Source organism: Phallusia mammillata, chromosome 3, assembly GCF_965637545.1.
Source record: "Phallusia mammillata chromosome 3, kaPhaMamm4.hap1.1, whole genome shotgun sequence".
In the NCBI taxonomy this organism is placed as follows: Eukaryota; Metazoa; Chordata; class Ascidiacea; order Phlebobranchia; family Ascidiidae; genus Phallusia; species Phallusia mammillata.
The window spans coordinates 13,424,432-13,445,766 of NC_137254.1; the positions used below are offsets into that span (position 1 = coordinate 13,424,432).

The window sequence follows — 21,335 nt, forward strand, 5'->3', positions numbered from 1 at the left end:
AATATTTACTGTACGAACCATATACTTATCTGATGATATAAAAGTCTGAAAAGACGATTGATTAGTCAGTCGTCGAAATCGGATTTTGAGGATTGTTAGTACTTTGACAAAACACAGCTGCAAATTTGTAACATGCAATTTTGCAGCTTTCGATGGCCAGGCAGCGATAACAAATGCAAAGAGATTTTGCAAAAAAACACCATAATCTTGGTCTTTCGTCAAATGCTAGAGATGTATGTGTATGACTCCGAATGCGGAAAAAAGGGATTCGGAAATTTTCAGTTGAAAAAATCATTTGAACATCTAAGGGAAAGTGGTCACAAAATAAATTTGCCTCCTGTAACAAGTTTAACTGAAAAAGATGAGCAGTACCGTCTTACGCAAAAAGGAATGGCACAACTGTGTGTGAAGAGGGGTTTGGTGGGCTTTCCACCAGGCACATATAGAAAGGCACCGTGCAAAGCGTAAAATTACTTCCAAAACCAGAGTGTTCTTACGCCAGCACCGGCTGTTGTTATCACATTTTGGCTGTTTGTGTGGCAGTTCAGTTGCCTGGAATTGAAAACCCTAATGACAAATTCAGTTACTCTTTGTCGGCTATGTTACGAATAAGACGCGGAAAAGCAAATAAAATCTGGACGAAATAAGCCTCGACCAAGCGACTTTGATTACACTGTAGAGCCAGCTTCCGATGCCCCATTTCGTATGAATAGAACAGATATTCAAACGACCTCAACACTGAACAAGGTTTTTAAACGACTTGATTTTCATCCTTACAAAGAAATTCCGTCTTTTTCCGTTATCAACGAAGAGTCAATTACGGCACCTTCATTACAGATTTCGTACCGCTGGGCTTATTAAGCGGATAACCAATGGATATGTGACCTTGTTCTGGACACAGCTATGAAGCATTTTAAGTCAATTCACAAACCGCTGGTAACAAGTTTTTGGTGTTGGGCTCAGCTTTTATGACTTGTGCCACGCGCGCCGCGCCCCGCGCCCATTTTCAACTGGCATGCTTTATGTGTAGAACAGACGCCCTAAATTATGACAATTTGCCAATTAATTCTGGCACTGGAAGTCATTGGGTTTTGTTTGTAATGGATTTTGAAGCAAAGCGGCTGATTTCAATCAATTCATTAACATCAATTACTGTTGAAAACCTGGTTGAGGGAGAAATTAAAATTATCCAGGCCTGCTATGCCGTTGCCGAAAAGAGTTTAACCCTGAAGGATGGCCTGTTTGCGAATGCAATGATGCGCCACAACAAACAAACTTGTGACGTAATTTTGTTGGTGTGATATCATGTGATTTAGACAATGCTAGATTTTTCGATATATTCTTGAAGGTTATACGGGCTATAAAAGCCCGCGTGTCAGCAATACTTAGTGTTAGATCATTGGTAGTTGGCCAGGCAAAAACAGTTTGAATTTCATTTAGGCTACTTAAAGTAAGGATTGTTAAGTGTGAAGCGTCCATTAAGTCTTGTGCTAGTGATCACAACAAATAAGCAAAATTTATCTCACCAGTGTTTGTTGTGTTATTGTATATTTACTTTTGTTACCGCATCATTTATTGCTGTAACCGTAACGTTAGCGTCATATATATATTGTTTTACGCATGATTGCGTTACGGCGTGGCCGCGTGAGTGGCGAATACAACAGAACAGATTGGCGACGAGGATTACCACACGATGACAACGAAGGAACTTGTCGAAATGCTAAGGGAACAACTCGAACAACAGAAAGTTCTTATGGAACAGCAATCTCAATGCCACGATGAACAGATAAATAGTTTCATGGAAACTTTCCAGCAGTACAACTACAGGATCTGTGACTACGAGTACGTTACCAAATTTTACTGCCTTTGATCCTACTGCAGAATTATGGACTGATTATTACAATAGATTTCTGACCTTCATAGGAGCACACTCTGTGCCAGAAAATAAAACACTACAAGTTTTTCTAACAAATCAATCTTCAATAGTGTACAAGTTGCTGCAAAATTAAGCAGCAAACAAGATCCATCTATCAAAATCAATGATCTAAAATTTAATCAAATAACATCTTTTATGGCTAAACAATACAATCCCAAAAGATTTGTGATCAGAGAAAGATATAAATTTTGGAGTGATATGGGGCGCAAACCTGGTGAAACTGTAAGTGAACTAGCTGCAAGAATGCGCCAAGATGCAGTTTCTTGTGATTTTGCGTCAATTACCAATCCCCAAGATGAAGCTATGTGCACACGTTTCATTTGCTCAGTCAGCAATGAAGCTGTTCTCAAATCTCTCTTCAAAGTAGAAAATGGATTAACATTTTCTAAAGCCATCAAAATAGCACTTGAAACAGAAGATGCAGCAAAAGTTGCAAAAGAAACGGCTGGCACTTCAAGTGGAAATCCAGCATTATCCATTAGAGTAAACATACAGCAGCAGCAACAACAGCACAAATTTCCAGTTACCATTTCCAAAAATCTCAAATGTGGTCGTTGTGGAAGGAAGGGACATACTGGAATATGCCATCTATATGCCATTACTGCACAAATTCCAGTTCATTCCATTGTTAATTCTTGCCAAACTGTTAAAGCTGTAAATGCTACTTCTACACTTATTCAGAAAATTAACATTAATGGCAATGTTTATGATTTTGAAGTAAATACTGGTGCTGGTGAAAATTTTATCACCAAAGACAGATGGATTAAGCTGGGTAGACCTTTACTTTAAGAAAAGTGCCAAACCAATTTTTTGCAAACCCAGACCAGTCCCATTTGCCCTACAGGACAGTCTGTCGCAAGCTTATGCAGCTGGTATTGCAAAAGGAGTTTGGGGAAAAAGTTCAATTTAATGATTATGGCACTCCTGTAGTACCTATATGGAAAAAGTGTTTACCAGGACAGGTTAATCCACCTATATTACGTGTATGTGGTGACTATTCTGTGACAGTAAATGCACAACTGGAAACACATCGCCAACCCCCTTACCTTTTACCTGAAGATCTAATGCACAAACTAGGAGGCGGACATGGTTTTACCAAAATTGATCCAGCAAACGCATATAATCAAATACCCTTAAGACAGGGGTTCTTAACCAGGGGTGCGAGAACTGGGGGGTGCGGGGGATGCTGAACCAACAAGGTTGGTTAGGTCTATTCTATTTAAGCAATTACAGAAGGGGGAGCGAAAATAGGTTGATGATTTGAAAGGGGGTGCGAAAGTTGGTTGGTGATTTGAAAGGGGTGCAGCAAGGAAAAAAGGTTAAGAACCACTGCCTTGAGACCTGAAAGTCAAAGAAAACTTGCACCCATCAAGGAGTTTTACTTCAAAAAAGACTACCTTTTGGGATAAGTTCTGCGCCAGGTTACTTCCAGGAAATCATGGGACAATTAACTGCAGATCTTACAGGTGTTGCAGTTTACATGGATGATATATTAGTGAGCGGAGCCAATGCAGAAGATCACTTGAAGAATCTTCGCGCACGCACTTTTACAGCGACTGCAAGATAAAGGATTAAGGTGTCGGCGTGAGAAGTGTGAATTTGCCAAATCAAGTGTTGAATATCTGGGTCATCAACTGTCAACAGATGGAATAAGGAAAGGAAAGAAGGTGAGTGCAGTGCTACAAATGCCTGCACCCGCAGATGTTGCTACTTTACGGTCTTTTCTTGGCTGTGTACAATTTTACAGCAAATTCTTACCTAATTTGTCTACGGTGTCCGAGCCTCCTTATCTTCTTACGCAGTAGGAAATTAAATGGAAATTGGGTAAAAGTCAGGATGTTGCCTTTCAGACACTGAAAGAAATGCTTTGTGCAGATACTGTACTTGCTCATTTTGATCCTACTGTGCCAATAGGGATTTCTTGTGATGAGTCTAGTGTAGGCGTTGGGACAGTTCTATTTCATAGATTTCATGAAGGAAGGAACGACCTATTGCAACTGCATCGAAAACACTGACGAAGACAAAGAAAGTACAGTCAAATTGAAAAAGAAGCGCTTTCCATTATTTTTGCACTTCAATTTCTTTATGGAAGAAAATTTTTTTGGGTGACTGATCATAAGCCATTGCTTGCATTATTTGGACCGACTAAAGCAACACCAGCTTTAGCAGCCAATCGATTGGCCAGGTGGGCATTATTGCTAGGCCAATATAACTATTCCATTGAATGTCGGAAAACTGCAGATCATGGAAATGCTGATGCTTTAAGTAGGATGCCTGTAGGACCTGACGCAACCTTCGATAATGAAGATGAGGAAAATACCCCATGCGGTAAACACCATTAATATGGTTAGCATGCAAATAGTTCCAACAGATCCTAGAATTTTAATTAAAAAATCTTTGAAAGACCCTGTTGTCTCTACTGTAATGAGGTATACCCGAGAGGGGTGGCCATTGACTGTTGAGTCAACAGAACAACCTAAAAATGAAGGATACCACGTGGAAGATTTTCGAAAACTTGCCAGTTCTCTTTCTACAACCAACGGATGTTTACTTTATGGAGCTCGTGTGGTTATTCCTTACAAGCTTAGAGAATCGGTGCTACAATTACTTCATTTGGGCCATTTTGGGATCCAACGAATGAAACAATTGGCCCGTACAGTGGTTTATTGGCCAAGGATTGATGTTGATATTGCCACAACATGCAAAAATTGTTCTAGCTGCATGTTACTGAAGAATAAACCAGCAAAGCCTGTCAATCATCCTGGGATGCTTCCAGAGAAACCGTTGAGCAGAGTTCATATAGACCAGGGGTGTCAAAGTCGCGGCCCGCGGGCCGCATGCATTCACAACAATTGTATTTTTTGTAAGAATAATCGGCTAATTTTTTTTTTCGGCTGAAACCGAGTCGGCCTATTCAGCAGTTTTGCCGAATAAAATCGGCCGAATCAACCGAATGATTTACGACTTCTGAGCAGCCCTTTAGTATTTGAATTGCTTTGTGACGTAAAATTAGTGCATTGTTTAGTGATAGTCTCATTTGTGACAAAACTTTGAATAACAAGACAGCTAGTAAATCTGAACAGTGTTTAATTTAGCTTCAGTAGAAGAAGCTTCGAGTTTGTCTAGTCTTCAGTATGTTCGAGAGGAGCAGATACTTTTTAGTTAAAACTTTGGTCATTACAGGTGTTGAAAATTATATCAATTTTGTTGTTAGTCTAAAAAAATAGTTTTGAATAATACAAATTTTATATTCTCATTTCGGCCACAAATATGGATGGAGCTCAAGGTAACGCAAAACACCTGAAAAGAAATGCTTCAGTGACTAACAAAAAACGTATGGTTATTGAAGAAGGTCGCCCTTTTAATTTGTCACGCTTCCATCAGTGTAATGAAAGAATACAATACACGTAGACATTACCAGATCATGCACAGCAGTCAGTATGACAAATTTAAAGGTCAAGCTCGAGCTGTGAAACTAAAAGAGTTAAAAGAACAGCTTAATCAAACCTGCTTCAAAAAGATCCCCGCACAAGTAATGTTGCCAGTGTTAAAGCTAGCTATGAACTTAGCCGCATGAAGTCTTATAGTGATGGAGATTTCATAACAAAATGCCTTCTGAAAACAGTTGACACTTTATGCCCAGATAAAATGCACCTTTTCAAAGATTTAACATTGACACGAAATACAGTTGCTAACAGAATTGATGAGATGTCTGCAAATATAAAGGACCAAATGAAGAGTGCTTCTGCTACTTTTGAATATTCTTCTTTCGCAATTGATGAAAAGTGTGATATACCAGGCACTGCACAACTTGCGGTCTTTATTCGTACCTGTGATGCGAACTTACAAATAAGGGAGGAATTACTAGAAACCACAAGCAGTGACATCTGAAAGCACAGTACAAAGTTTGGAGGAGTATGAACTAGATTTGGCCAAGTGTATATGCCTGTGCACAGACGGTGCAGCTAATATGACAGGTAAACATAATGGGGTCGGGGCGAAACTAAGAAATAAGATTAAAACTGTTTGTGTTGAGACAACGTTCACTCACTTTCACTGCATTATTCACCAACAAAACTTGTGCTCAAAAGTTTTAGAACTAGACCATGTGATTAAATTTGTCATAAAAGAAGCAAACAATTCGACTGCACCGATTCGGGTATTTATAGTTGTGAAAAAAAGAAAGAAATAAAAGCGCCTTAAAACTCGAACAAAAAGTAACATTTGGGATTATGAATTGCAAATTTATTGGTGGAAATGTAAACCAACGAGCTTTGTTTTGCCACATTAGCTTGACTGATGTAACATGAGATTTTTGCTTCATAAACACGCTATGTGCTGAGAACAACCTAATGTTGCAAACTTTGTCACACAATTCTATTTGTGTAACGTCAGAAACAAACTTCTATGTGTCTTTGTTTCGTAACATAGACAAAACTTGTCAAATCAGGTCACAGATTTCCAATTTGAATTGTATTCGTATCTATTTGGCAAAAATATGTGGCAACATATTCTCGACTACTTCTAGTCTGGAGGTAATTGACAATTCGAATTATATTCGTAAAATGTAGTAATGTTTTCGATTTTACGAATTGTTACGTTGCCAAAGGCCGACAACAATTCGAATTTGCCAATTCTTAAGTTGGCAAAAACCTACAACAATTCGAATTGTATTCATGAATTGCTGGTTCAAAAGTTAACATCAACTATTCGAATTGTATTCATGCACTATCGAACGAAAGCCAGAATCATTCGAATACAGTACGAAGGTGGTAACGGTTAATACAGTCAGAACGGCTTAAGCTGTCAGATTGTGTCGGCTTCGGCTGCGACGGAGCTTCGGTGATGGTGGGAAAGTGCAACTCCGTTTGGTCCGACCTAAAGGCAGTTTCTTCTAACTGCGCTCTCAACAGGTGCATTTGTCATTCGCTGGCTCTATGCGCACAAAACGCCTTTGGAAAACTGCCATTCAACTTGGGATACGTTCTAAGCGCAGTCCCCAACAGCGCCTTGCGAAGAGACAGTTTTCTGTTGATCGCGAACGGCATGGTACTCCGCTTCGCCTATGTCACTAGTGTTTCGCTGGATGTCTGCGCGAAAAAAAGGCGAAGGAGTTTTGTAGAATGTTTAAAGATCCTCTAACAGTTTGTAGTTTGTCACGTGTTGTTTCGGAGTTTGAGCAACTCAACTCAGCGTTACAAGCAACCGACTGCGAACCTCGTGAGATGCACACGATCCTACATATCCATCACAAAAGCTTACGGTTAAGATGCTTTAATAAGTGGATTTCGGCGCCAAATTTGTATCTGATTTTGAGGAGTTATTGAAAAATCAACCGGGATTGACTTCGGCTATAGAAGATTTATCTCAGCAAGGCTGTTTTAATTGATTGTACAGATCGAAAAAAGACTACCCGAGGCAAAATTGTGGTTTTTGGACCGAAATTGTAAAGAACATATATGGACGGAATGTATCTGTATTTAGTAAATTAGCCACATATGTCGACACCCACAATGCAGTTGTTGAACGTTTTTTTTTTTTTGTTACAGCCATAAAACCGGATAAAAGTAAAGTTGCTTGAAGCCTTACTTCGCATTCGTTCAAACTTACAAGAAGATGGAATTTGCTACAAAAGCTTCACTGCAACTGATCTATGTTTAAAATGTTTATTAGCGACATATATGCACAAAATGTACCTGAGTTTAACAATCTGCTTACTGAATTTGACAATTGGTACTTGTATGATTTTTTGCGTATGGTGTTTGTTGTATTGTCTGTTTAAAAGGAAAGGTTTGTTGCCAATCAGAGTACACGTGCGTTAATGAAAAGGAACTCCCCACTTTAAAAAAAATCTACTTTCTGCTTAACGTTGGTTAGAACGGAATGCTGATTAGAGATCACGAATAGACAGGAATGCTTTCTTGAATCTGTAGATCGTAAGCGCACATATTAAATTCTGCAGGTTCGTTGTAACTCTTTGCCAAGTAGTTTGTGTTCTACAAAAGAAACAAGGGCCTGAAACGTTGCTTTGACAACCGTAACAAGGTAGGAAGCCGTTGCCATGAGCCACAGATTTAATCGATATGCATGCCACAAACAATTCACTTATTTGATCCGCATCTTTGTGTATGACTTTCCTCCAGCCTGGGAGCAAACTGATACAAGTACCACTTAGCGTTGACATTCATGCAGCTGAAACAATTTATGTGTCTTGGCGAGTTGGACCTTGTTACGTTTTTGTCTTCCATAGAAAGATTGGCAAAAACAAATATTGGTGACACGATTGATGTGCATGAGCCACCTGAAGAAGGTGGTTTCGTTAAAAGAATAAAAGTAATGATTCGTTGACTGTCCCACGGATAAATACTCTAGAACGGTATGGGTAAGGAAGTCCACGCCCGTTTGGAAGTAAAACGCCGAATCGACTCAACGTGGTCTGTGGGTTGCTGGTGTCTCGATCGTCTGCGGTCAGACAATACGTGCGCATGCAAGTATTAAAGAAAATTGTGAGTAGAAGGCCAACTTTAAATGCGTGTTTGTGAATTGGAACACTCCAGTTTAATGCTGGATTAGTACACATCCACTAGAAACAGACGTTATCTGAATGTTAATGTTCATGCATTAGACAAAACGTTATGGAGGTATGGAACGAGTTAACGGATGTCTATCTGCAGAAATAAAGCTCCAACTTGTTACCAAACATCTAAATAACTTCGGTTTGGATTTTCAAAACCAAGTATTTGGCTGTGTAACCAAAAGTGCCGCGATAATGGTGAAACTTGGAAGGTTGGCTCCGCCTCCGGCCGAACACCAGCAGTGTTTTGCTCATGCCCATCATCCGGCTTTGTGCGATGTGATATACAAAAACGGGTAATAGCTGATGACACAACGAACACTGATGATTTGGAAACGTTGAAAGAAAACCCAAATTTACCGGAAGAGTTCGATGATGAGTTTTCTGGCGACAATCGCGATGTTGAAACCACAACGGTCTGGGAAAGCTTCGGATTACCTGTTACAGAACAAAAAGTAAGTACAAGATGGCATTGTTAACTGTACTTGCAATATAGACAGTCTCGGTTACAGTAAGATGTTTGTTGTTGGTAAAATGTCAATGGCTTATGCATATGAAACAGCTAACGACACAATCCATTTTGGCAGGAAACTCAAACGTGAGAAGAAAACCATGGTAAATGCCTTCAACTGTTGCTGTGTTTTGCAGAATGAAGAAAAAATAAAAAATTTATGGTGTATTTTTTGAAAGTTTTACAGTGAAGGCGTGTTACATGATCAGCAAAATGCCATTCGTTGCCCTGTCCATGCATGCATGGTCTACTAGCAAATAGTGTTTTGCATGTCCAAGTTGCAGTGTGGTTGAAAAAGAGTGGCCATCAGGATGGTTAATTTTGCCTATGTCTTCAGTTCATTTGTCTAATAGGGGTGATTTAACTTTTTATCGAAAGAAGCCACCTGACTGTTTGTCAGCTAATTATTTTTTGTCCACCTTTGGACAGTTGTCATTTTAAACAAAGTTTGCATCGATTGGTGCAATTTTCTGCGTAAGGTAAGACATTTCAAATGAAATACACCAAACCTCATTGCAGATATGCTCTCAAGACCTTTTAGCAAGACCACACGTGATGGGTGGTGCTAGCCATCACAACAAAAAAAAACACGAAAGGTCAGAAGTAGAAAATGTTTTAGTAAGGAGACCGGCTGTTTTACGCAAAGAAAGCTCGAAGCCAACCAACCCTTAAGGCAGAAACGCGGCAGTGAGGATCGTGGTTTTTAAAGACTTAGAAGTGGGCAAACGTAATTTTACAACGTCACAATGTGTTAGATAATCAGTTTGTTCAGCTATTTTTTGGGAAATCGTCAACAGGCAGGTGCGATGGTCGCGGTTACGGTGCCATCAACTTCCTTCTTTTTTCGCACAGGAACACACTGCATAGCTTATGCATTTTTTTACATTTAATGCACAAGTCATTTGTGCCATAACAAAAAGTGTCTTAACCCATCTTTAAAAAAAGTAAGTACAATAAAGTAGTACAACAGCTAACGACACAAACCATTTTGGCAGATTCCAAACCAGGACACTTTAACGTGAGCAGAAAGTATGGTAAATGCCGTTTATGTTGTCAACTTGAACAGATAAAAATCAATTCAAGTTAACCAAATACTTTTTAACTTAAATTTTGCATTTTTTTGTATGTTCCCATACGAGTTTCGCACGAGAACTTAATTATTTTATATTGTAGTAAAAAAAAAAAGAAATGCAAAGTGAATGTGGTTCTCAACCTCTGGCTTGCCTTTCCAATATAAAGCAATAAAAGAGGAGATGGAAAAAGTTTTGAAACAGATTGCAAGAATAATATGACAAAGCGAATTAAAACTGAATATCATGCTGATTCTCCGTTTTAAAAAAAAACTATTCACGAAAAGGAAAGCTGCTGCAATCAGCTAAAAAATACACTGAAACGAAGAGTTCAGAACATCAAAATTAGAGCAATTAAAATCTAAATATAACACTTCCGAGTCTGTATTTAGAAAATAAACCCACAAAAGGAAACAACAAAAAACTGTATTCAAATAGCTAAGGCATCTCAAAGAATAAAAACGTTTAGAAAATCAACCCCGAAAAGGAGTCTGCTGCAAACAACAAAAAACTGTATTCAAATAGCTAAGTCATCTCACAGAATAAAAACTAAGTATAATTTTGATGAGTTTAGGAAATCGACCCAAAAGAAGTTTGCTGCAAACTGCAAAAAAATGTACTCAGAAAATGAAAAATTCAGAAGATCAAGAATGAGACAGACATCACAAAACATCAAAGCTCATGCCGACACAAGTTATAGAAAATTGGTAAACTAAAAGCTTCAGAGAGCATAAAATCCGATTATTTTTCAAACTAGTTAAAACATATCACAGACCGATTCTTTAAAATCGTTTGCTTTAGAATTTGTTGTTGATGGTCAACAGTGTTTTTTGCTTCACATGCAGCAGACATCAAGGTAAAGGAGAAAATGATTTAGAACTGGAAGTTGTGCCTCCTAAACCTAAAGATCTTCTCAAACACTTTGGAACATTATTTCTCCGTTTGTGCCATTTATGTTGCCTTGCCCAAAGGATCACAAAAAGGTATTCATTGTTCGCTAGTTTTTGTACATTCTAACGTGCAGAAGACAGCAAGAATACTTAGACCTGCAACCAGTAACACTCCCATCACAGTAAAATTAAAACGGTATTTGGAAAACAAGGGTCATTCATTAAAACCCTAAAAATTTATGCCGCCTTGTAAACCTTGACATTTCGGACAGGAATATGCTGCTTTTCTAAAAAAAATCGAGTCTCGTATATCGAGAAATAAAAATCATTTTATCGCGAGAAAGTACGTCATCAACCAATTGCAAAAATGGCAGCAGTTCATCTGACACAACGTCAGTTTTGAATTTCGTTTGTAGGCGGCAAATTGCCATCTTTTTTCAGTTTCGCATTTACTTTTGTCAACAGTCTTTACAGACCTAGCCACAAGGTTGCGTTCTTTCGCCATAAAAAATCGCCCTCTTAAATTAAAGTCACTTCGGGGCAGGAACTTGGCCGAATGGTCTGGCGCGCCTGACCCATATACAGACAAAAAAAACCGATCGGGATTCGTCCCCGGGAGAGTCTTGGGTTCGAACCCCGTAAAAAAAAAAAAAAAAATTAAAGTCACTTCGTCGTTTTCGTCATTTGACAGTGATGTACAAGAGCGTTTTTGTCTCAACATTTATGCACAGCAGATCATTATTAGTTTCTGGTCATTGTGTTTAAGTGTCTTTTGTTTGTCTGGCGTCGAATTTTCCAGTTGATTCTTAATCACAATGGCACCCAGATTCGAATGGAAGAGACTAGGTCAGACAGTTTGTGCAAAAAGTGCAGTGGAAGGTCAACTTCAAATACGTGTTCGTGGAACGCTTCAGTTTGACGCTGGATGAACATATACATACACCAGAAACAGACTTTATCTGAATGTTAAAGTTAATGCGTGGGACAAACAAATCTAGGAGTCTGGGTATGGTACGAGTCAATGGTGGTTAATCTGCTTAAATGAGTCTCCAACTTGTTACCAAACATCTAAATGACTTCGGTTGGATTTTAAAAAGCAAGTTTTTGGCTGTGTAACCGACGGTGCCGCGGTAATGGTAAAATTCGGAAGGTTGGCCACGGCCGAGCACCAACAGTGATTTGCTCATGCCCCTCGATCTTGCTGTGTGCGATGTAATATACAAAAAATCCTTGTTGAATAATTGCTGCCGACACGTCAGCACCGATGACTTGTAAACGTTGAAAGAAAATCAAAATTTACCGGAAGAGTCTGATGACGAGTTTTCTGACGACAATGATGATATGGAAACCACAACAGACTGAGAAAGCTTCACACAACAGACTGAGAAAGCAGAAAGCCTTGCCCCTTTTGCGCCTGGAACTATTAGTTGTGATAGAAAAGGAAAGAAAACGGCAGAGCTGCAGTTAAAATTAAGACTGCTAAACAAGGTGGAACAGTCTAGTGCAAAAGCTTTGTGCCTAAGGCTAGATCCACACAGGATTTCTCGCTCGCTTAACGTACGCCTGCGAGCTGCCGCGCTGGCGCAGTGACGTACACACAGACAAAAAACTCGAGCTCGCGTTGTCGCCCACACATCTGCACTTCCACGGGGATCACGCCATTTGTTTTAACTGCTGTTGTATGAAGCAGAGTTGCAAGTCGGGCCGGGCTTTTCGGGCCGGGTTCGGGATTAGGTATTTGTGAGAAAACGGGCCTGACTTTACGTTCCGTGTCCGCCATTGTTTTTTAAATAAAATCACTCAGCTAAGTAACAATTCTCTGACTTTGACCTAATGCCCAGCCTACTCTAAAACGTATTGTTTACCGCATTGTCTAGTATTGTTCATTGTGTTTGTTGTCTTTCTCTTTTTTCTTTCTCATCCTTTGTTGCAAGGCTTTCGTGGATAGGCCTGTCAATCAAAATTTCGGGCCTAAACGGGCTTTGCAAAAACGTTTCGGGTTCGGGCCGGGCTTCGGGCTTATACTTTCGGGTTCGGGCCGGGTTCGGGCTCAGATTTCGGGCCCGCTTGCAACTCTGGTATGAAGGATGTCTGTTTATCGGAGGAAAAGGATTGCTGTTATTAGGTGTTTGCTTCTTTTTTTGATTTTAAAAAAGAGAGTTTTTTAAGTTGTGTTTATGTCAGAAAAAGACTAAACCTGAAATGTTTTTCACAATAAATACTTACCATTTCCTGACCAGACAGCTTGGACTAAAATAAAGATGATTTTGCATGTGGCATTTTCCTAATTGTGTTGGCTCAATTAACAATGATATTTTCACACAAAATTATGTCACAGGAAAACATTGTGCTATTCAATCACCTGCAAAATCTGGATCACAGTTTTTTAATTACAAAAAGTGAAAAACGAAGTCTCTATGGGGCAAATTGATTTCACCATCAATAATTCTTCTGTTTTCGTTGTATTGTTTTTTTTTCTGTTTTCGTTGCGTTGTGACGTGCTTGCGTTCCGTTCTCTATATTTTCTTGTTTATCGTGCACTAGTCGCATTCAGTGTTATTTACCCTGATGAAGAGGAACTGTATAGGCCGTGGAAACGTCGGAATAAAATTACATTTGCCAAAAGAGTTCTCTATAAACTTGATCAATATATCTATTGGCGCGGATGAAATTAGCCAACTGCAAGACCTTGTTAAGGCGTTCAGCACAAGCGTCATTCAAGACAATTACGTTGTGAAACTTATCGGTTGGAAAAAGAAGACACGCCGATTTGTACACCTAAATGTTAAATGCAGTCGAACACAGGATTTCACGACGCGGTAATGCTGAGATGACAGGACTTCTTAAATTTTTGCACAACCTTAAGCTCATGTACGACCCAGAAAAAACAGTTTTTTTACGATTTCCGCAAGAACGGATTTGTTTTCGGAAACGAAAGTTTGAACATTAAAACTCATTAAAGGAAAGTAAAAAAAGCGATCGATTTGTCTCTTTGCAAAGCGATGGACAATACTAATTTACGGAAATGACGGAAACGACATACTAATTTACGGAAATAGGAAAAGACGGAAATAATTCAAATCCAATTTACGGAAATAGGAAATATTTTTAAAATGACGGAAATCGACACTTAGCATTCTCTGTGCATTTTTTATGACGGAAATCGACATAGATCATTCTCTATGTGTTTCTTATGACGGAAATTGACACTTAACATTCTTTATGCATTTCTTATGACGGAAATTGACAGAGATTACTCTCTATATGTTTCTTATGACGGAAATTGACAGAGATTACTCTCTATATGTTTCTTATGACGGAAATCGGCATAGATCATTCTCTATGCATTTATTTTGACGGAAATCGGCATAGATCATTCTCTATGCATTTATTTTGACGGAAATCGAAAAAGATCATTCTCTATGTGTTTCTTATGACGGAAATTGACACTTAACATTCTTTATGCATTTCTTATGACGGAAATCGACAGAGATCCTTCTCTATGCATTTCTTACGACGGAAATCGACAGAGATCATTCTCTTTGCATTTTTTATGACGGAAATGGACAGAGATCATTCTCTATGTATTTCTTATGACGTAAATTGACACTCAACACTCTTTATGCATTTCCTATGAAGGAAATCGACAGAGATTACTCTCTATCTGTTTATTATGACGGAAATCGATATAGATCATTCTATATGCATTTATTTTAACGGAAATGCATTATTTTTATGCTCTATGCATTATTTTTTTTGGAATTTCTAAGACACGTTTTAAGGAAAGAAGAGCTTGAAGAAATCTGCTCAACTGGTCCAATTGACGGCAAACGATCTCCTGGACGACAGAGAACGAATTTCTTCTCCTGGATGCTTAGGGCAACGGGAATACATGCGTATAATCTCATTAAAGCTTTGAGGGTGGGGGAGGAAGAAGCTCTCTCGGCTGAAACCAACGCTACAATTTTAGCACGGTATCCTGATTGATTGACTGCATTATAAACAAACTGCCAATACCTGCCCAAATTACTTCAGAAAATACCAGAAAATGGATAAAGCAACTGATACTGAAAACTCCACGCACAACCACCGAACGACAACCCAGAGTCAGTATGAATGAAGCAAAAAAAAAGAGTAGGAACAATTTGGAGAAGTCAAGATGTTTTTTCTTCAAAAATTGCCATTTAAGATTATTCTTACAATGAAGTAATAGGCGATATCTCTACGTCAACCGATGGTCTGTTTGTGAGGCCGAAGTTTGTGACGGCAACAAAACCGAAGAGCAATAAATTTTGTGTGTGACTTGCCGAAGGTTCCATAAATCTTCGGGAACATACTTTTCATGCACAAAAAGCCTAATTCAAAATAATTTGGATATATGTACTTTAACAATTCGTTAATATTTTTTTCAAAAATAAAAGAATATTTCGTCAGAATTTGTTCTGTGTCGATTTCCGACATCAGAAATACATAGAGAATGACCTATGTCATTTTCCGTCATAAGAGACACATAAAGAATGATCTCTGTCAATTTCCGTCATCAGAAATACGTAGAGAACGATCTCTGTCGATTTCCGTCATAAGAAATACGTAGAAAATGATCTCTGTCGATTTTCGTCATAAGAAATGCATAGAGAATGATCTCTGTCGATTTCCGTCATAATAAACAGATAGAGAATGTTCTCTTTCGATTTCCGTGATAAGACATGCATATAGAGAATGTAAAGTGTCAATTTCCGTCATAACAAATGCATGGAGAATGATCTCTGTCGATTTCCGTCATAAGAAACACATAGAGAATGATCTCTGTCGATTTCCGTCATAAGAAATGCATAGAGAATGATCTGAGTCGATTTCCGTCATAAGAAATGCATAGAGAATGATCTCTGTCGATTTCCGTCATAATAAACAGATAGAGAATGTTCTCTTTCGATTTCCGTGATAAGACATGCATATAGAGAATGTAAAGTGTCAATTTCCGTCATAACAAATACATGGAGAATGATCTCTGTCGATTTCCGTCATAAGAAACACATAGAGAATGATCTCTGTCGATTTCCGTCAAAAGAAATGCATAGAGAATATTAAGTATCAATTTCCGTCATAAGAAATACATAGAGAATGATCTCTGTCGATTTCCGTCATAAGAAACACATAGAGAATGATCTCTGTCGATTTCCGTCATAAGAAATGCATAGAGAATGTAAAGTGTCAATTTCGGTCATAAGAAATACATAGAGAATGATCTCTGTCGATTTCCGTCGTAGCAAATGCGGTGGACAAAATGTGGTAGCGTTGTGATTTTGTATTGTATTGGAACGTTGCAAGGCGTCGTAATCTAATGTTATCGCCTTTGTATATTTTATTAAACTTGTTTTAGTTGAGGCCCTGTCCGGTGTGACCATCTCAACTTGGTATTAGCGGTAAACCGTTAGTGCAGTGTGACCTGGTTTCCAAGTTAGGGGCGGTGATCCCGCTATAATTGTGGTTAGAGTTGGGTAAGCTCGTTTTATTCAGTAAAAGATAACTATCTCGCCTTTCCAAAAAATCCTAGGCCGAATTCGGGACCACCTAACTAATTTAGGCTACATAATCATTTACTGACCATAATCAGTTGCGCTATTCAATTCCAGAAGTTAGTACACCGGGGCCATATTGACGCGACTTTCTAATATAGTGTGTGCTGTATGAATTTGAAACACTATCTATCTTTATTTGAATAATTCTATGGAAGCAAAACAAACGACGATGCGGAAAAAACTCGTCAACAAGGTTTGCAATCTTAACGACAATAATACACACCGGAAAAGGAAATTTCTCATCACGCGTGCCACAATTGCAACGAGCCGATGCCACAATAGTGAACAAGTCAAATTTTACCATGGACGTTAACGCGATTTGAAAAAGAAAGGGTCTACGAGCCTGCAAATCAGAAAAGCACCAACAAGTTGTAAATGTTTATTTCTCCATTACCGAAAGATTATTGCAAGGGAACTTGAAAAATTTCGAACCCTGAGAAATAAATCGACAGATCTCGAACACAATCATCAAAACCAATATGTGATTTCCTTGTTTAAATTTTTATTGCAAAGACCTGTATCGGACTTTCATTCGGACTATTAATTTAAATCACGTGATAGTATTGTTTCGCCATCATCACTTTATTGACAATCGACCTAAATTCCCATTTGTCACTACATCTGTACAGTTACGTTATCGTCATTTGGTTTACTAGCATAGTACCTGAGACACTAAATAACCAGAACTCAACTGAACTAAGAACCAGACTTAACTACTTAACATGAAACTGAACTGGACTGATCTTCCAACAGACTAGACCAGAACTAACTCACTTCGTGTTGCGTATTATCTTAAATAAGTGTCGGTGTTTGTTTCGCGACATGAACCAAATTAAAGACTTGAACTATACAAATTAAAGACTTGTTTGTCGTTTTAACAGTGTTAGCAAAATACATCAGCAATTAGTTTCTTTGTGAAAGGAGTCAGATAAACGGAGTGTTAACATTTGTACACCTTTAGACAGGTCAGTACAGAACTTATTCCACATGATTGGTGCTAAAAAACCTACCGACGACCTCTGGTACTACCCCTTGCCAAACATTTCGGCAACAATAAGCCAGCCCAACAGCCAGTAAAACAGCAAAGTCAGTGAGATGAATGCATTTGCTGGTGACCCCCTGTTACACCCTCAGCGATAGTGCATGTTACACCCTCAGCGATAGTGTGAAAATTTATTGGGACTTGGATTGAAAAAGCTGCAGGTGGGTTTCAGTAATTTAAATACCAGATTGCTTCTGTTTTTCTTTTCGGTTTAATTACGACAAAGCTAGTGTTCTGAGGAAGTTGATCTTCACTATTTACCATTTGTCTTGATGATCGCTAAAAGTTGGGCTTATTTCAGGCTACACTACTGCAGCTTTTACTGTTTGGGTAAACATTTTAGTTACTGTTTGTCCTATTAAAACTATATTGTAGTTTAACCCGACAGTTCAAGCTGTTCAAGCGTGGCTACCGTCAACGCCTGAAATTTAATTCGCGAACGAAATATAGATATAAAATGTGTTTGACGCGAAATGCAACATGTGGGTTGATTTAGTTGCTTGTCCTCGAAGGAATGAAAATTTATGCTGACGGACAACAAAACTGTACCACCCACCGACGTATGCAAGTAACTAGACGACAAATACCCTGAAGTAAGAACAAGTCACTGTTATGAAGCCTTTGTGTGGTGTTGAATTGCTTGTTTTCAAACGTTTGAGACTAAACCCCTAAGTACAATCATTGGTGAGTACCTAACTTGAACGTATCTTTTCTTAACAAAAAGTCCGATAAGTCTTATCGGATTTCTTGCACCACTGTTTCAGAGACAAAAAAAATCATTTTTACCCTATGGTTTGCGATATTTAGAAACAAAAAAATACGGTTGACATAAATAGTGAGCTATAGTAACTTGTATCGAATGAACTTAAAGGTATGTACAGCAAACTTTCGGTGATTGTTGTACTGCATAAATATGTCTCTTCAAGAGAAGCTGAAACGCTCCTGCGAAATTTGCAAGCGGAAAGAGCATCTAAATAATCACACTTGCACGCATACTTTTGAACAACCGTACGAATGCAAAGAATGTGGGAAAAAGTTTAGCCAGTCAAGTTCCATGAAAAGTCACAAGAGATCTACGCATAAACAAGAAAAGAAGTTTATTTGTGGTTTCTGTCAAAAGGTCTTTAACCGGAAGTTTAATTTTGAACAGCATTTAAACAAACACACGGGAGCAAAACCGTATAGATGCAAGTTCTGCGACAAGGAATTTGCACAGACGGGGACTTGCAAACTTTCCAAAAATCTCATCACGGTTTGTTTGAAATGCTTTTATATTGTCACAAAAATTTTTAATCGCGTAAACTGTTTTTGACATTCGTTTTCATAAACGTTAACTTCGTACGAAATAATAAATAACTTTTCAAATTTGAGTAGAAAGATTTTATTTGATTGGTGGCAGCACTTTCATTTAGACACTGGTACCACGTTACACTTCGTTTCTGCCTAAAGCCATATGTAACCGTAACAATTTTACAGATTTGGTTTACAAATGCATCAAGTGTAAAGCTCAGTTCGACACCAAAGCAAATCTCGTGGAGCATTTTAAATTACAACATCCAGGACTGTCCATGCAGCAGCGACACCAGTGTTCGGAATGCACGTTCTCTTCAGACCAAAAGCATAACTTGATCGCCCATATGAGAGTACACAACGACGAAAAACCCTTTCGATGTGACGTTTGCGAGAAAACTTTTCGTAGAGAGCATCATCTTAAGGATCATGTGGTGCGACACACCGGAAAGAAACAATTTAATTGCGGCGTTTGCTCAAAGACTCTTGTAACAAAAACACTAGCGACGACCCATGAGGAAAAAGTTCATTTGAAGAAAAAACCTTACCAGTGCAAAGTTTGCAAAGAGAGCTTAGGATACAGTCAAAGTTTGCAAAAACATATATGTTACTCCATAAGGCGAATTGCCATTCACTTGTAAGTATTGCGAGAAGAAATTTCGACAGCGCGGAAATATGTTGAGTCACAGGAGAGTTCACACAACGCCGCAACGTCATCAATGCACTGAATGTCCACTTAGCTTTCCAAGAATAGAGAAGTTTCAAGATCACATGAGAACAGAACATGGAAAAGGCAAGCTAAAAAAACTTCATTGACCTAAATGTACAATGAATTTCATTTCAGCTTCTTGCCTAAATACATACTAGTGCAAAATCAATGAATTTGTTGCGGTGGAGTAATTTAGTCCAGGTCTGTAACAGGTAATTTGGTGATTGGTGTGTATTTTAGTACCCCTAATTGCCAAACGTAATTTTTGCTCGAATTTACACACTTGAGGAAATTGAGTAGGTTGAACAAATATCTACACGGTAAGTTTGGAACTTTAGTCCTTTTGTTTTGAGTACGCAGTTGTTGCTTTGTGATTTTAATTATGTGTGTAATTTTTGTTGGTCTCTATTGAAAATATGTATCACAATAAATTACATTAAATGGCGATTAGTTTTTGCATGAAAGTTTTGTATTGTATTGGATCAATATGGCTAAACCATGCGGTTTCACGACTTTGCGACGCTGCAGGTTATTTTTATTGCTTCCAGTCTAGGCGAGCCAACTAAAACGCAACAAGACATGCCTCATAAGAGGGGAGGGCAGTCGGTGCGCCGCACATGGGCCCATGGTAGTCTTGGGGGACTGTCATTATTAAGTTAAAAAATGTGTATGCGTTTTTATCATTGTTTCAAAAATGAAGAATGTTGTTCCCGATTGCGCAATATGAAGTTATAGTTTGCCTCGATGCTATACGTCTCATTGCGCATTGCACACCTGGCAAAAATTTATGTCCGGGCCGTGTCCAAGTACGTATTTGGCTTACTGGTGCGACCAAGTCTGGGTCGGACATGAAAACCGCGTCTCAACCTTACATGAATGTATGGCTATGGCTGACAGTCCCTTACTTCTTACGTCGTTGAGCCTCACTTAAACTAACTTGACCCTAACATAAACTAACCTGCCCCTAACATGACCGGGGCTGCTTGATCCTTGTGTTCGCCCCTACTAATACCGTCTAGTCGGCCATTCCCATCGGTGTTACTGTTTGGCTTTTATATAAGTAGAAACGAAATTGAAACGAACAAGCGTGAGGATAACGCTTACTCAACGTCTGACAAACAAGGATCGGTTGAACTGCCACCGCTTCGCCTTTGGCTGTAGTTGGAAGTTTATGAGATTGGATCAGCTGGGATGCTTGCGATTTGTAACATTTTCCTCTTAACGCACGACCGCCGTCCCAGTCGGTCACACCGTTAAAAAAGCACATAATGGCCGCATTTGTACAGTCAAAACAGTCACCAAATTTGGATATAATTTAAAATTGGGAGATGAGTTGAACAATGGAAGACCATCAATATTTATCAACAAAAAACGGATAACTTGATAATGGACTCAAGGCTTGAAGTCCAATTTGTAAAATGGACATACTCTCCAGCAGTGCCCATTGTTTCATGACACAGATTTGGGTGGGGTAGCAAGGTGCTGTAACTAGTTGGTAATTCATTATGAAAGGCAGGGGTGGGCAATTAATTTTTTTTTAATTTTTAAGGGCCACACAAGAAAACTGACTTTGTTGGACCGGACCAAAAAAAGTTGAAACCTAATTCTGCTCATCAATTTCTCCGGCAAAGGGCAACAGAGTTCAACAAACTAAACACACAGCTTTAAAACACATGTTGTCCAACCCATTGTTACACAGAAGGGCTCAATATGGCTTTCTTGCGTAACAGTGGG

At 38.8% G+C, this 21,335-nt stretch overlaps 1 long non-coding RNA gene and 1 pseudogene across 2 annotated transcripts; one reads left to right on the plus strand and one right to left on the minus strand.

Moving 5' to 3' along the window:
- Positions 1–7,325: 7,325 nt before the first annotated feature.
- Positions 7,326–13,067, minus strand: LOC145219062 (uncharacterized). Its single transcript, XR_013857839.1, has 2 exons — positions 8,871–13,067; positions 7,326–8,813 (listed from the first exon to the last, which is right to left on the minus strand). It is a non-coding gene; the product is annotated as an uncharacterized LOC145219062 (long non-coding RNA).
- Positions 13,068–18,449: 5,382 nt separating this feature from the next.
- Positions 18,450–20,051, plus strand: LOC145218971 (zinc finger Y-chromosomal protein 1-like; annotated as a pseudogene). The gene is made up of 2 exons (XR_013857795.1): positions 18,450–18,854; positions 19,079–20,051. The product of XR_013857795.1 is annotated as a zinc finger Y-chromosomal protein 1-like (transcript).
- The last annotated feature ends 1,284 nt before the right edge of the window (positions 20,052–21,335 follow it).